The following is a 16,857-nucleotide window of genomic DNA, read 5'->3' as shown; positions in this document are numbered from 1 at the left end:
TTTATTTTTCCTTTTTATTTTTTGCCTTTTGAGACAGGTTCTCTGTATCTTTGACCTGGAATAACTCTGTATACCTGTCTGTCCTTGAAGTCTCAGAGATCTGCCTCTCTCTGCCTTTCAGGCATTGGGATTAGAGGTGTATGCTACTACACATTGAACTCACAAAGATCTGTTTGTCTCTGCCTTCAAGGCACTGGGATTAAAGGCGTGTGCTACCTCACCTTGAAGGTACAGAGGTCAATCTCCCTCTGCCTCCCATGTGCTGGGTTTACACATGTGTACTACCACACCCAACAACTCTCTTCCTTTTTTTAACTTTAAGAACTTCAAATTTTAGCCTGCACATATTTTTAACACACTGTAAATCATTTAAAAAATTTCTTTGTCTTTGAATCTCTATTTCTCTCTCTGTTTTTCTGACCACATGAGTCTTTCATTTACCAAGCAATCTCAGTAGGACTAAAGCCGTGGCTTTGCTGGCCAGATGTAGCCCATTCCTTAGCTTTCTGCCATTCCAACCTTGTGGCTGAGGTACCGAACAGAGCCGCATTCAGTGCTACAAGTCTACAGTGTTTCAAGGTCCTTGCCATCAAAGAGGCTGCAACAGACAACACTCAAGCCCTCTTTCTGTATCTGGCCCTCCTTCATCAAACAGTCAGAGTTTGCCCAGGCAGGATGGCCCAGAAAGCCGGCATTTTAAAACAACACAGTTTTTTTTCCTGCTACTGCTGAAAACATACAAGCATTCAGTTGGCTTTTATCAACACCATTTAAATGTTGTGTGGCAGGACCTCTTAAGGGCTGCAGGGTTTTGCACCTGAAGCTGAGTCAGCAAGCCTCTTTTAGATGAGAGCCCTTGCTTTCTTCTAGCAAGCAGATCAGACCGAGAAATTGCTGCTACCAAGAAAACATGCTTTATTCTTTCCCAAGCTATCTCAGCCTTTTTGTGGTTTCAGTTGTCCACAAGGCTGCAAGCCATTCTGTAGTTATTTGAGCAGCGAGGCTGTGTCCCCAGCACCACGGCCGCATGAAGGTTATGCCTGAAATAAATACACAAAAACTGTATTCTTTTAAACACTGCTGGCCCATTACATTCAGCATTTTAACCCATCTCTAATAATCAGTGTAGTATAACGAGGTGCACTTACCAGGAAAAATTCAGCATGTCTGACATGGTGGCTGGCTGCATCGACATCTGCCTCAGAGAGCAGAGCTATGGCATCTGCCGGGGAGAGGGGAGCATGGCTTCTCTGAGCTCACTACCTCTTCCTCCCGGCATTCTATTTTGTTTACTCCACCTACCTATGTTCTAACCTATCAGCTGAAGCGGATTCTTTCTTTAATTAATCAATAAACTTCTTCTGTCACTTTATCCTTTCAACAGCTTGCCCATAGAAATCTCCCATGTGTCTTCTGTTGTATAATCTTTCATTTGTAAAGAACTTGCACTCTCAGGGGAGGATTTTTCTGACATCTCTGTGGATGGAGATCATATGAGGAAGATCAGATGAGCAACCATGACAACTCTAATGCTGTAGAGTTAGGTGGACCAGAGATTGATGGCTGACATTCCTGTGCTATGCATCAGATGCCCCTGAACTCTGGCCCTGTTGACAGACAGGCAGACATCAAGTTGGTCACACATACTTAACTCTTTCAGGTTCACAGATACTGTAATGGAGTTTTAATTCTTCTCCTAAACTAATAAAAAAACCAAGATTAGGAGAAGAGAAGAGCCTGAAGTAAGGCCTCAAAATGGGTCATTTTGCAAAGGAAAGGTTACCTGCCTATTTGTATGCTGTCTCCCTTTCCTACTCAAATCCATCCTTCCAGTGTCTAGCTAACAGCTAACCATAGGATTGAACCCAACTGCCTTTGATTTCTGAAATAAGTGCTGTCCCCTTAAGGTCTCATAACACAGGAAGGTTTGTAAGACTGTCCCAGCAACAATTTAAAGCAATTCTAGGACACCAAAGATGCAGCAAATTTGGTTAATTGGTAATATAGATCGTTCTGATGGGACAAAATAATGTAGCATTAAAAAAAAAACAGATTGGTGTACTCACGATGAATTTATGTGATATGGCACACACAGGCTTCTGGTTCTGAACACTTCATGCTCGGTGGGTTTTGGAGATTGTCATGACCCTGAACCTAGCTGGAGGCTTTGGGGCCTTGAAAGGACAAGACTTAATATTTCATGACATCCTTGTACTTGGTGCCCACTGTTTACTGATTTCCTTACAGAGAATGAGCAGCCATCTACTACTGCTGCCATCTCTTCCCCGCATGAACAGAGAGAACACCCTATACTCACAGGTTGCTTGTATTACATGTGAAGGCATAAGTCACAAACAAACTCCCACAGCAGTTTAGAATTGTGATTAATAGAATGATTAGTTCTTGAAAGGGGAAAAACTTAGTGATCACAATCTTTTACAAAAGCCCTCTGCAGGATCAGAAAAGGAGCCTAATAGCCGGAAGGGAAGCTCAAGCAAGAGATCAAGCTGAAGGTAGAAGTTGCTTTTTAAAAGAGAGAGAGACCACAACTCAATGGGCTGGTATCTCAGTGGCTATTCAGGAACCATCACAGAGAAAGGATCTGCTTCATGCATGAGAGTCACCGATGATTTCCCTTTAAGAAAAAACCCCATCAAAACTCCCAATAACATCATCAGCATTCAACAACATGTCTATGATTTCTTTGCCTTGCCTTTGATTGTGCAGTAAATGATGCTGATAGTTAATCTGTGCAATTATGCAAATTTCCTTGTAACTGACTAGACAGAATTGACAGGTTATCTTTAACACAGCAGGGAGTCACTCTACGATGGAACTGGTTCATCATCACCTGTGTGACAGTGACATAATTAAGATCTTTCCTTTGTCTATAAATCTCATTATGTTCAACATGATATGTTGTCATACAGATTTGTTAGGGTTTTGTCCCACTGGTGGTTTCCTTGGTATGCTTACTTAATTTTTGCCAGATCCAATCAGTTTGCCATGCACTCTCAGCTCCACGTCATTGTGTTCCCCTTATGTTCCAGTCCAGGCATTTTAGACCTCTTGTAACTGTTGTAAGATTATTTCATGATCCACCTAAATGATTTAGGATTTTATTTAGACTGGGTTTTATCTTCCATCACTGAGTTCATTGACTTTTCTTGGAAGAAATTCCTGGGACACTGAGCCTAACTCCTGGGGGATTCCTCCAGTTATTTCTCCTTTCTTAGATAGTTTACACTCTCACTATTACTGTGAGAGTGTTTCTGTAGCAAATATTCTTCTCAAGATGAGAAGAAACTTCAATATTACAATCCATTTGTTATTGTGATTTAAATACACACACAAACACACACAAGTTAATGCACATACACTGATGATATCTCAATTAATGGGGCCATTCTGGGGATGTCAAGATCGATATCTCTTGAGTGGTTCTCAGAAGGCCATAGGGTGACCCTCTCTAGGTACTTAAGCAGGGAGGAGAAGTTGACCGCACTGTGACATGTCCCTAGGAACTATGTGTGCCTTGTCCCATAGTCAGACTGATGACTGACTATCTTGAAAACCACCATGGAACTTTTGTTTGGCAAATGATGGAGATCAAGTCAGGGTCAAAATCAGAAAACTAGATGGACTTTCCAAGCTCCAGTGGAAGAGCAGATGGATGGAGAAAAAGAGCAAGGATGTCAGGAATATAAGGGCTTGGTCCACACTATGAGACACTGTGCCTGAACTAAGGGGATTCAACTAATCCAGTGACCTGGGAATGAAAGAACATGGGATCGAACTGGAAGTTCTGAATGTGGCTGACAATTGGGGCAGACGGAGAAGCCAAAGATAATGGCACTTGCAATTGTCTGCATATCATACACTGGCTTTTTGTGATCATATTTTTTGTGGATGCATACCTTGCTAAATCTGGATGGATGAAGGGTGGGCTTGGACTTCCCACAGCTCAAAGTACCCTGCCCTCTATTTGGACTGGTGTTTGAGTGGAGAGGTTTATTTGCGGAGCAAGAAGAATGTGGGAGGAGGAAGAGAAGTGGAAAGTTTGATAATTATTACTATGAAGTAATGGAAAAATCAATAGAAAATAACCAATGAGGACATTGGAGCTAGGAAAAAAAAAAACCTTCATGTGAGTTGTTGACTCAGACCAAAAATTATTTTACAGAAAAAAAAAACATAAAGGGGTTGAGTTACTTGGAAAATATGACTCAAGTAATTGGGAAGAAGACGGGGGTTTTTATTTGGGTCTTCATGGGGCTGTATGAGCAGCATTTTAGGACCTGTATGCTGGATATTTCTGGGGGTTAGTAGGAAAGAAACCTGGCTAGGAGAAGTTTTATGACATAAGTAGGGCCTTGATGATGTCACAAAGCTTTGGTTGGGGGTGGCAACTCTTTTCCTCATGAAGCACTAGTCTTCTGTAAAGGTGGGCTTACTATCTTCACGGTGGCTGAGGAGGTCAGTTCAGCTCTTGTGCTCCACAAATGTTCAACCGAATTTCCAGAAGTTGGAATCTAGAGAGCCAAGATATTTTCTTTTGGTAAATATGTTTAGGAAGCAACTAGGACCTCTGTAGTCAAAGAAAGGTTTCTTTCAAATCTGCTCTGGGTCCAAAATTTATGTCGTTAACAGCTCCTATATTTGATAGCTGGGGGACGGTTAATATCGGGTATTCTCCCCACTCTATCTTTGCTAAAAATGTCCAATTCCTCAGTCCACTTAAATGGCAAAGATCCTCTTTGTCCATATGTGTTTTAAAAGATAATTATTTCTAATAGGTGCTGTTGCACAGATTAATGTTTCTTTCTTTTGGCAGTTTGACTCACAGTACTCACTTCTCTAATGAAGATACAGAATATCTTTATGTAATCAACCTGGATCTGGATCAGGAGACACAATAGAGAGAGCCAGTGGACTGGAGTGCCATGACCTTGGGCAGGTGGTTATAGTTCAGCCAACTAACCAGTATCTTGAGTGGTAAGGAGAGGAGTGGCTGTTCTTTGAATTCTTTGCCATCTGTTCAGATATTTCTTTCTCACTTTAGGTATAGGCATAGCTTCCTCTCTCATTGATATAGTAAGTCAGGAAGTAGGTTTCTCAGTAGAGGTCAATTGCATTTTGCAGCAGGAATATGTCTCTGATACACATATACTGAGCTGTAGACAAGAGTTTGATAATTTCCCTATTAATTTCTTAAGAACATATTCCATTTAGGTATCCAAATCTATTCAACCCTCCCTTTTTCACCTGCTCCAAAGTTATTCCTAAAAAAGAGCATTGACCTCACATCCTCACCTTCTTATCCTTGTAGGCACTTATGGTGGAGGAAACCACTTTTTGTCTGATTTAAACTGAAGAGTTCTTCCTATGCAGAGATTGGCAGCTATGAAGCCCAAGCACAGAAACAGAGCCAAGAGACAGTGGAACAGGAGTGCTGTGGCCTATCTCAGAAAGTCTCCCGCCATGATGAAGATGCCTCTCAGTATGAGTTGCATGCCACATCTCCAGAAGAAGAATGGGCCATCGCTCCAGAAGCAAAAACTTAGTAAGCCTTTTGAGGCCCTGGAGAATATTGTTGGCCGCAGAATTTCTCATGGCTGGAAGGAAGCCAATGAACCAGTCACCCATTGGAAAGCCATCATTCTAGCACAACTGCCAACATATCCCTCTCTCTATTTGTTGAAATATGATGGGATTGATTGTGTCTATGGCTTGGAGCTTCATAGTGATGAAAGGATTTTAAACCTGAAGATCCTGCCTAATAATGTGCCATTTCCTCAGGTGACAGACACTCATCTCTCAAACACCATAGTTGGCAGAGCAGTGAAACATACATTCATGGGCACAAATGGCTCTAAGAATGACTGGAATGGGATGGTCCTAGAAGAGGTGCCAATCATGAAGACCTGGTTTTATATTACCTACAAGAAAGATCCGGTCTTGTACATTTACCACCTCCTGGATGACTACCTGGAAGGCAACCTCCACATCATGCCAGGCTCTAAGGAAGAGTGGAGTGGCGTGGTCCCAGATGAGGTGCAGACCATAACGACCTGTTTCTACATTGTCAACGAGAATGATCCGGTCCTGTACCTTTACCACCATCATGATGATTCCATTGAAGGCAACCTCCACATCACGCCTGAATGTCCTCCAGTAGAGGTGACTTTGGAATTAGGCAGGGATTCCTTGGAGGGCAAAAGAGTGCAGTACAACAAAAAAGATGGAACCCAAGAGATAGGTAAAATTATTTGCCAAGTTCCCAACAAACCTTCTGTGTATTTCATCAAGTTTGATAATGACTTCCATATCTATGTCTATGATTTGGTGAAGATCTGTTAAAGTGAAATTCTCAAATTTTGAGGGGTAGACTTAATTCTCTCTTTGGGAATGTGTTTTTTCAGAGATACCTCAGGTCTTCTATGAATCCTGGTATCTTTTCCAATGGATTATTCTTTCTCAAAGAATAAAAATTTGTTAACATGTTGTGTTATTTGGTCAATGATGGATTGTGTTTGGTGGATGGGGCATCACAGAAATACATGCCTCAAAACAAAGCAGGATTTATGGTCTTTTCCCCTTGGAGAGTAAAGGACTGGGGATGCGTGGTGTGGTAAAGGACAAGATGGCTGTCAAGGAAGCAGTGGAGAGGGGACAAAAAGTTGTATGATCTCGGGGCGGTATGAAGCTTGAGGGAAAACCATGTCAAATGGAAAGATGTGACCGATATCAGCGTGAGGTATTGGGACTTAAGAGGATAAAGAGTAGATTAATCAGGAAGGGACACAAATGTATACTCAAAATCAGAGAAAATTAGGTTTCATTTGATGAATGGTTTAATTCGTACTGGATGTAAGTCAAAGGATGTTTGATCTCCACGAGAGCATGTTGCTTAGTGAAAAGTGTCTCCGCTCAGTTGCTCTTCTCCAGTAAGTTGGACATCAAGCTACCTACTTAGTTTTGCCAGAATTCTGTCTGCCACCTACTTTGTCATGCCTGGATTCGGTATGCCTTGAACTCTCATAGGTCTAATCCATGCCATCTAACCCTTGTCACTTCATTTAAATAATTGCCCTGCCATATCTGGAAAACAGTGTTCCCTTTCATTAATCATGTTCTGTAGTACTTGGGCTATAAAACTCATGAACACACGCACCCACACACAGGATAAACATGTACATATGATGCCCACTAGTGTGTGACATGCACACATATGATGAATGCACCGAACTCCATAATATCAGTAAAGTAGGGAATCCATGATGCTAGGTGGAGTCTGGCAAAGACCCCACACACCCATGAAACCGCCAAATACCAGTATGGTACTGATGTCTGACTCCCATCCTGTAAGGAACCTGCCATCCTGTAACTGGGCTATTTTTGGTTCCTTCATCTTCACAAACTGGGTTAAAATGTTAGAGTTGTCAAACTGGGAGTTAGGGTCCAGCATGTAGATCAGCTGTCCCAGGTCAGGTGATTTGGCTATGATTTGGGTGAGAAATTGTACCAGGGAATTCTGGTACAGCCTCTCCTCTTCTTCTCCCTGTCCTCATTATCACTCTTGTGGGTGGGCCTGGAGCACAAAGAAGGTAAAATGGAATAAGCCTCCTCCTTAGTGGAAAACCTTGTCAATCCTTAATTTGACCTGACTCTCTGAGGGAATGCAGCACATTTTTTCCTACTAGGTCTCCTCATTCATTAGTTCCCTCATTTTTCCAAGGAATGATTGAATTCATCCATTCTTCCTTGTCTCTCTCTCTTCTTTCTTCCCTTCTTCCCTTCCCCCCTTGATTGTAGAAATTTGAGCAGCAGGGCTGCATCCCCATGGGGCCGCCTTGTAAGGTTATGCTCCGAAATAACAACACAAAACTATTCATTTCAACACTGCCTGCCCCATTATTTTCAGCCTCTTAACACATGTCTAATAATGTATGTTGCAGCACGAGGTGCGCTTAGAAGGAAAGATTTAGCATGTCTGACCTGGTGGCTGGCTGTATCGCCATCTGCCTCAGAGTGCAGAGCTACCATTTCTGCCCATGGGAGAGGTGCATGGCATCTCTAAGCTCAATTCCTATTCCTCCCAGCATTCTCTTATGTTTATTCCACCCACCTATGTTCTAACCTTTCAGGCCAAACAGTTTCTTTATTTAATTAACCAATGACCTATACTCCATCATTACTCCTATTTCTGTTTAAACAAGAACGGAATCTTTAACTTTAACTAGCAAAATTACATAAAACAAAACAGTTATCAAGCAAGAATTACAGTTACAATATTTATATCTATTTTATCTTTTATCATAACAATGGAAAACTATAACTATCTATTCTTCAACACCATCAGAGACTCCAGAATAATACAGTATTACCTAAGCAAAAAAAATTAAGCCGTTTTCAAACTCTAGAAATGACAGAGACATCTCGCTGCCTGGACAGTCACCCAAAGTTCCTCTGTACCATTGGTGTTTCCATCCTCAGCCTGCAGGCCCATAGTTTCCAGCAGACATTTCCATGAAGCAGGAAATTTCAAAGGCAGTCACTATCTGCTTGTCTTGAAGAATGTTTTGCTGACCCTTTCCTGAATCAGAAACACGAAAAGATCATCTCACCTTTAGGCAAGTTCAGTAGTCCTCTCTCTGAGTGTTTTCTGTGTACAGTTTATGCAACAATCCAGGCAAGAGCAGTTTCTTCCCCAAATGGCTATCAAACTCCATAAGGATCCTCTTTGATGCCCATCTTCTTCCTGAAGTAGATATGTGCTGCCAAGAGTAGAGTGTCTCACTGTCATGAAAAACCCTAAGGTACTAAAACATTAAATAGCCTATTTTGTAGCCTAGAGAGATATGAATAATGCTTATCTAACTGAAATATATATATATATATATATATATATATATATATATATATATATATGTAGCTAGAAAATCTAACTAACATGACTACAAACTTGACTATTATTAATGATTATCCATTAATAACCTATATACATTATATTTTTAAATGAACTACACAATCACAATACCTTAATTAAGATCAAAAATGCATATACATATAACAAAATTGACCTAAAATCTCTATCAGTAAAACAAAATCTATACTAATGCAAATATTCATATCTATATCACATCCCACTTTAAATGTAAAAGAACGTTTATAAGCCATATTGGGAACGTGGGTGCAGTTTTTTCTCTCCAAAATGCTTCCTGCTGAATGGTGGCATCATTATTGATTTATCTCAGTTGTCATTTGAGTGAAGCAATTTTTTAAAGGTGTTCTCAGCAACCTTCAAGTAGGGCGTGGTCCATCCTACCATATTAGGATAGAGGCATCCACAGATTATCACCCTCTGTGAAAACAAAATAGAAACTCCTTTCCAAAGCATCATGTCCTTAGATCCAAATTTCAAAGTCAAGGCATTTTCAAAATATCTATGTTGGATTATTTCAGCAGCTTTTATAAAGAAACATCTTTTAGCAGCTATTGCTACTGCCTCAAAATTCAAATGATTCAAAAAGAGGATAATAGCATACAATATCAAAATTCGCTGTGAATTTTCCATCTTTGTGCGCTTCAATTTAACCTCTATTTTGTTTACTTTTCCTTTTTATTTTTTGCCTTTTGAGACAGGTTCTCTGTATCTTTGACCTGGAATAACTCTGTATACCTGTCTGTCCTTGAAGTCTCAGAGATCTGCCTCTCTCTGCCTTTCAGGCATTGGGATTAAAGATGTATGCTACTACACATTGAACTCACAAAGATCTGTTTGTCTCTGCCTTCAAGGCACTGGGATTAAAGGCGTGTACTACCTCACCTTGAAGGTACAGAGGTCAATCTCCCTCTGCCTCCCATGTGTTGGGTTTACAGGTGTGTACTACCACACCCACCAACTCTCTTCCTTTTTTTAACTTTAAGAACTTCAAATTTTAGCCTGCACATATTTTTAACACACTGTAAATCATTTAAAAATTTTCTTTGTCTTTGAATCTCTCTTTACTCTATTTCTCTCTCTGTTTTTCTGACCACATGAGTCTTTCATTTACCCAGCAATCTCAGTAGGACTAAAGCCGTGGCTTTACTGGCCAGATGTAGCCCATTCCTTAGCTTTCTGCCATTCCAACCTTGTGGCTGAGGTACCGAACAGAGCCGCATTCAGTGCCACAAGTCTACAGTGTTTCAAGGTCCTTGCCATCAAAGAGGCTGCAACAGACAACACTCAAGCCCTCTTTCTGTAGCTGGCCCTCCTTCCTCAAACAGTCAGAGTTTGCCCAGGCAGGATCGCCCAGAAAGCCGGCATTTTAAAACAACAAAGTTTTTTTTCCTGCTACTGCTGAAAACATACAAGCATTCAGTTGGCTTTTATCAACACCATTTAAATGTTTTGTGGCAGGACCTCTTAAGGGCTGCAGGGTTTTGCAGCTGAAGCTGAGTCAGCAAGCCTCTTTTAGATGAGAGCCCTTGCTTTCTTCTAGCAAGCAGAGCAGACCAAGAAATCGCTGCTACCAAGAAAACATGCTTTACTCTTTCCCAAGCTTTCTCAGGCTTTCAGTGGATTCAGTTGTCCACAAGGCTGCAAGCCATTCTGTAGTTATTTGAGCAGCGAGGCTGTGTCCCCAGCACCACGGCCGCATGAAGGTTATGCCTGAAATAAATACACAAAAACTGTATTCTTTTAAACACTGCTGGCCCATTAGATTCAGCATTTTAACCCATTTCTAATAATCAGTGTAGTATAATGAGGTGCACTTACCAGGAAAAATTCAGTATGTCTGACATGGTGGCTGGCTGCATCGACATCTGCCTCAGAGAGCAGAGCTATGGCATCTGCTGGGGAGAGGGGAGCATGGCTTCTCTGAGCTCACTACCTCTTCCTCCCGGCATTCTATTTTGTTTACTCCACCTACCTATGTTCTAACCTATCAGCTGAAGCGGATTTTTCTTTAATTAATCAATAAACTTCTTCTGTCACTTTATCCTTTCAACAGCTTGCCCATAGAAATCTCCCATGTGTCTTCTGTTGTATAATCTTTCATTTGTAAAGAACTTGCACTCTCAGGGGAGGATTTTTCTGACATCTCTGTGGATGGAGATCATATGAGGAAGATCAGATGAGCAACCATGACAACTCTAATGCTGTAGAGTTAGGTGGACCAGAGATTGATGGCTGACATTCCTGTGCTATGCATCAGATGCCCCTGAACTCAGGCACTGTTGACAGACAGGCAGACATCAAGTTGGTCACACATACTTAACTCATTCGTGTTCACAGATACTGTAAATGGAGTTTTAATTCTTCTCCTAAACTAATAAAAAAACCAAGATTAGGAGAAGAGAAGAGCCTGAAGTAAGGCCTCAAAATGGGTCATTTTGCAAAGGAAAGGTTACCTGCCTCCATGTATGCTGTCTCCCTTTCTTAGTCAAATCCATCCTTCCAGTGTCTAGCTAACAGCTAACCATAGGATTGAACCCAACTGCCTTTGATTTCTGAAATAAGTGCTGTCCCCTTAAGGTCTCATAACAGCACAGGAAGGTTTGTAAGACTGTCCCAGCAACAATTTAAAGCAATTCTAGGACACCAAAGATGCAGCAAATTTGGGTAATTGGTAATATAGATCGTTCTGATGGGACAAAATAATGTAGCATTAAAAAAAAACAGAATGGTGTACTCACGATGAATTTATGTGATATGGCACACACAGGCTTCTGGTTCTGAACACTTCATGCTCGGTGGGTTTTGGAGATTGTTGTGACCCTGAACCTAGCTGGAGGGTTTGGGGCCTTGAAAGGACAAGACTTAATATTTCAGGACATCCTTGTACTTGGTCCCCTCTGTTTATTGATTTCCACACAGAGAATGAGCAGCCATCTACTCCTGCTGCCATGCCTTCCCCACATGAACAGAGAGAAGACCCTATACACACAGGTCGCTTGTATCACATGTGAAGGCATAAGTCACAAACAAACTCCCACAGCAGTTTAGAATTGTGATTAATAGAATGATTAGTTCTTGAAAGGGGAAAAACTTAGAGATCACAATCCCTGACAAAAGCCCTCTGCAGGATCAGAAAAGGAGCCTAGTAGCCGGAAGGGAAGCTCAAGCAAGAGATCAAGCTGAAGGTAGAAGTTGCTTTTTAAAAGAGAGAGAGACCACAACTCAATGGGCTGGTATCTCAGTGGCTATTCAGGAAACATCACAGAGAAAGGATCTGCTTCATGCGTGAGAGTCACCGATGATTTCCCTTTAAGAAAAAAACCCATCAAAATTCCCAATAACATCATCAGCATTCAACAACATGTCTATGATTTCTTTGCCTTGCCTTTGATTGTGCAGTAAATGATGCTGATAGTTAATCTGTGCAATTAATGCAAATTTCCTTGTAACTGACTAGACAGAATTGACAGGTTATCTTAAACACAGCAGGGAGTCACTCTATGATGGAACTGGTTCATCATCACCTGTGTGACAGTGACATAATTAAGATCTTTCCTTTGTCTATAAATCTCATTATGTTCAACATGATATGTTGTCATACAGATTTCTTAGGGTTTTGTCCCACTGCTGGTTTCCTTGGTATGCTTACATAATTTTTGCCAGATCCAATCAGTTTTGCCATGCACTCTCAGCTCCACGTCATTGTGTTCCCCTTATGTTCCAGTCCAGTCATTTTAGACCTCTTGTAACTGTTGTAAGAGTATCTCATGTTCCACCTAAATGATTTAGGGTTTTATTTAGGCTGGGTTTTATCTTCCATCACTGAGTTCATTGACTTTCCTTGGGCGTAATTCCTGGGACACTGAGCATAACTCCTGGGGGATTGCTCCATTTATTTCTCCTTTCTTAGATAGTTTACACTCTCACTATTACTGTGAGAGTGTTTCTGTAGCAAATATTCTTCTTAAGATGAGAAGAAACTTCAATATTACAATCCATTTGTTATTGTGATTTAAATACACACACACAAACACACACAAGTTAATGGACATACACTGATGATATCTCAATTTATGGGGCCATTCTGGGGATGTCAAGATCGATATCTCTCGAGTGGTTCTAAGAAGGCCATAGGGTGACCATCTCTAGGTACTTAAGCAGAGAGGAGAAGTTGACCGCACTGTGACATGTCCCTAGGAACTATGTGTGCCTTGTCCCATAGTCAGACTGATGACTGACTATCTTGAAAAACACCATGGAACTTTTGTATGGCAAATGATGGAGATCAAGTCAGGGTCAAAATCAGAAAACTAGATGGACTTTCCAAGCTCCAGTGGAAGAGCAGATGGATAGAGAAATATAGGAAGGATGTCAGGAATATAAGGGCTTGGTCCACACTATGAGACACTGTGCCTGAACTAAGGGGATTTCAACTAATCCAGTGACCTGGGAATGAAAGAACATGGGATCAAACTGGAAGCTCTGAATGTGGCTGACAATTGGGGCAGACGGAGAAGCCAAAGATAATGGCACTTGCAATTGTCTGCATATCATACACTGGCTTTTTGTGATCATATTTTTTGTGGATGCATACCTTGCTAAATCTGGATGGATGAATGGTGGGTTGGACTTCCCACAGCTAAAGTACCCTGCCCTCTATTTGGACTGGTGTTTGAGTGGAGAGGTTTATTTGCGGAGCAAGAAGAATGTGGGAGGAGGAAGAGAAGTGGAAAGTTTGATAATTATTATTATGAAGTAATGGAAAAATCAATAGAAAATAACCAATGAGGACATTGGAGCTAGCAAAAAAAAACATTCATGTGAGTTGTTGACTCAGACCAAAAATATTTTACAGAAAAAAAAAAACACATAAAGCGGTTGAGTTACAAGGAAAATATGACTCAAGTAATTGGGAAGAAGATTGGGGTTTTTATTTGGGGTCTTCATGTGGCTGTATGCGCAGCTTTTAGGACCTGTATGCTGGATATTTCTGGGGGTTAGTAGGGAAGAAACCTGGCTAGGAGGAGTTTTATGACATAAGTAGAGCCTTGATGATGTCACAAAGCTTTGGTTGGGGGTGGCAACTCTGTTCCACATGAAGCACTAGTCTTCTGTGAAGGTGGGCTTACTATCTTCACGGTGGCTGAGGAGGTCAATTCAGCTCTTCGGCTCCACAACTGTTCAACCGAATTTCCAGAAGTTGGAATCTAGAGAGCCAAGATATTTTGTTTTGGTAAATATGTTTAGGAAGCAACTAGGACCTCTGTAGGCAAAGAAAGGTTTCTTTCAAATCTGCTCTGGGTCCAAAATTTATGTCGTTAACAGCTCCTATATTTGATAGCTGGGGGACGGTTAATGTCAGGTATTCTCCCCATCATCTTTGCTAAAAATGTCCAATTCCTCAGTCCACTTAAATGGCAAAGATCCTCTTTGTCCATATGTGTTTTAAAAGCTAATTATTTCTAATAGGTGCTGTTGCAAAGATTAATGTTTCTTTCTTTTGGCAGTTTGACTCACAGTACTCACTTCTCTAATGAAGATACAGAATATCTTTATGTAATCAACCTGGATCTGGATAGGAGACACAATAGAGAGAGCCAGTGGACTGGAGTGCCATGACCTTGGGCAGGTGGTTATAGATCAGCCAACTAACCAGTAGCTTGAGTGGTAAGGAGATGAGTGGCTGTTCTTTGAATTCTTTGCCATCTGTTCAGATATTTCTTTCTCACTTTAGGTATAGGCATAGCTTCCTCTCTCATTGATATAGTAAGTCAGGAAGTAGGTTTCTCAGTAGAGGTCAATTGCATTTTGCAGCAGGAATATGTCTCTGATACACATATACTGAGCTGTAGACAAGAGTTTGATAATTTTCCTATTAATTTCTTAAGAACATATTCCATTTAGGTATCCAAATCTATTCAGCCCTGCCTTTTTCACCTGCTCCAAAGTTATTCCTAAAAAGAGCCTTGACCTCACATCCTCACCTTCTTATCCTTGCAGGCACTTATGGTGGAGGAAACCACTTTGTGTCTGATTTAAACTGAAGAGTTCTTCCTATGCAGAGATTGGCAGCTATGAAGCCCAAGCACAGAAACAGAGCCAAGAGACAGTGGAACAGGAGTGCTGTGGCCTATCTCAGAAAGTCTCCCGCCATGATGAAGATGCCTCTTAGTATGAGTTTCATGCCACATCTCCAGAAGAAGAATGGGCCATCGCTCCAGAAGCAAAAACTTAGTAAGCCTTTTGAGGCCCTGGAGAATATTGTTGGCCGCAGAATTTCTCATGGCTGGAAGGAAGCCAATGAACCAGTCACCCATTGGAAAGCCATCATTCTAGATCAACTGCCAACATATCCCTCTCTCTATTTGTTGAAATATGATGGGATTGATTGTGTCTATGGCTTGGATTTCATAGTGATGAAAGGATTTTAAACCTGAAGATCCTGCCTAATAATGTGCCATTTCCTCAGGTGACAGACACTCATCTCTCAAACACCATAGTTGGCAGAGCAGTGAAACATACATTCATGGGCACAAATGGCTCTAAGAATGACTGGAACGGGAGGGTCCTAGAAGAGGTGCCAATCATGAAGACCTGGTTTTATATTACCTACAAGAAAGATCCGGTCTTGTACATTTACCACCTCCTGGATGACTACCTGGAAGGCAACCTCCACATCATGCCAGGCTCTAAGGTAGAGTGGAGTGGCGTGTGTACCGGCACAAAATTAAGGCAATGCAGATATCAAAGTTTATTTACCAGTTTATTGTTAAACTTACTGAACCAAAGTTCCAGCGTAGCACAGGTAGCGAGGAACAAAAGGGGCGAGCCGCCTCTCTGCACACCCTTTAATGGCAGGGATTCGCCTGAGGCAAACCCCGCCCTCTAAAGGGAGCTGATTTAACCCCTTTATCTCCCCCTTTTGTCTAAATAAGACACAACTAAACCAAATATAACTATAACAATAATAAAAAATGATAAATATAACAAACAATATTGAGAGCAAAAGTTTTGTTAAAGAGTAACTACAATTAAATAATCTTCAACTCCATCAAAGATCTGAGAAGGGAGTAAATATTACTTAACAAAAAAGAGATATCCAAAATGTGCAACAAATGACAGAGACAACTGACTGCCTGGGCAATCACCCAAAATCTCGTTTGCAATGTTGAGTCAACCAACTTTGGCTAAGGCCTAACATAACTGACATACCATTCTCAAATGCAAGGAACTTTCTTAGGATTATCCTACCCTGTCTTGGCAAGATAAGACAATCCTGTTTATATCTTAGTCAGTAGTTGAGGTATGGGTTTTTCTTAACCCAAAGGCCAGTTCTGCCAGGAAGACAAGCTCCCAGTGGAGTGTCTTTGGTGCTCAACGTTCTCTCGGGAGTAGAGTGGTGTTGCCAGGAGTAAATTGTGTCTCGATGGCACAGAATTCTAGGTTAGATTAAACGCCATTTTCTACAGCTCTTCAAAGAGGCTGAAGATTATACTATCTATACTGAAAATAATCTCTATTTATCTAAAAAATCTGATTAACCTAAAAATAATATGACAAACATGTAATTCTCAATACCTATCTAATTTGAAAACTAAGGGAATAAACAATTGTGCAATGTATGAAGACAATGATCTTCACCTGTAAACAATGTCATTACTTATCAAATGTAAACAATGTTATAACATAAATAGTACCAGAGGTAGAAATGTACATTGTGATATGATAGATGTATCCATACAATATAAGCATACTCTTATACCAAAATAGAGGTAGGAACACTCACATTCAATATTCAATATATCAATATACAAGAAACAGTACCAACATAATTTTCTAAAAACAGTAAGTCACAAATACCAATCACCCCATCAACCCAGTTAATCCCCCTTTTTTTTATATATATATCC

The sequence above is a fragment of the Microtus pennsylvanicus genome, chromosome Y, assembly GCF_037038515.1.
Source record: "Microtus pennsylvanicus isolate mMicPen1 chromosome Y, mMicPen1.hap1, whole genome shotgun sequence".
Lineage (NCBI taxonomy): Eukaryota > Metazoa > Chordata > Mammalia > Rodentia > Cricetidae > Microtus > Microtus pennsylvanicus.
Note: the sequence above shows the minus strand (reverse complement) of the source record.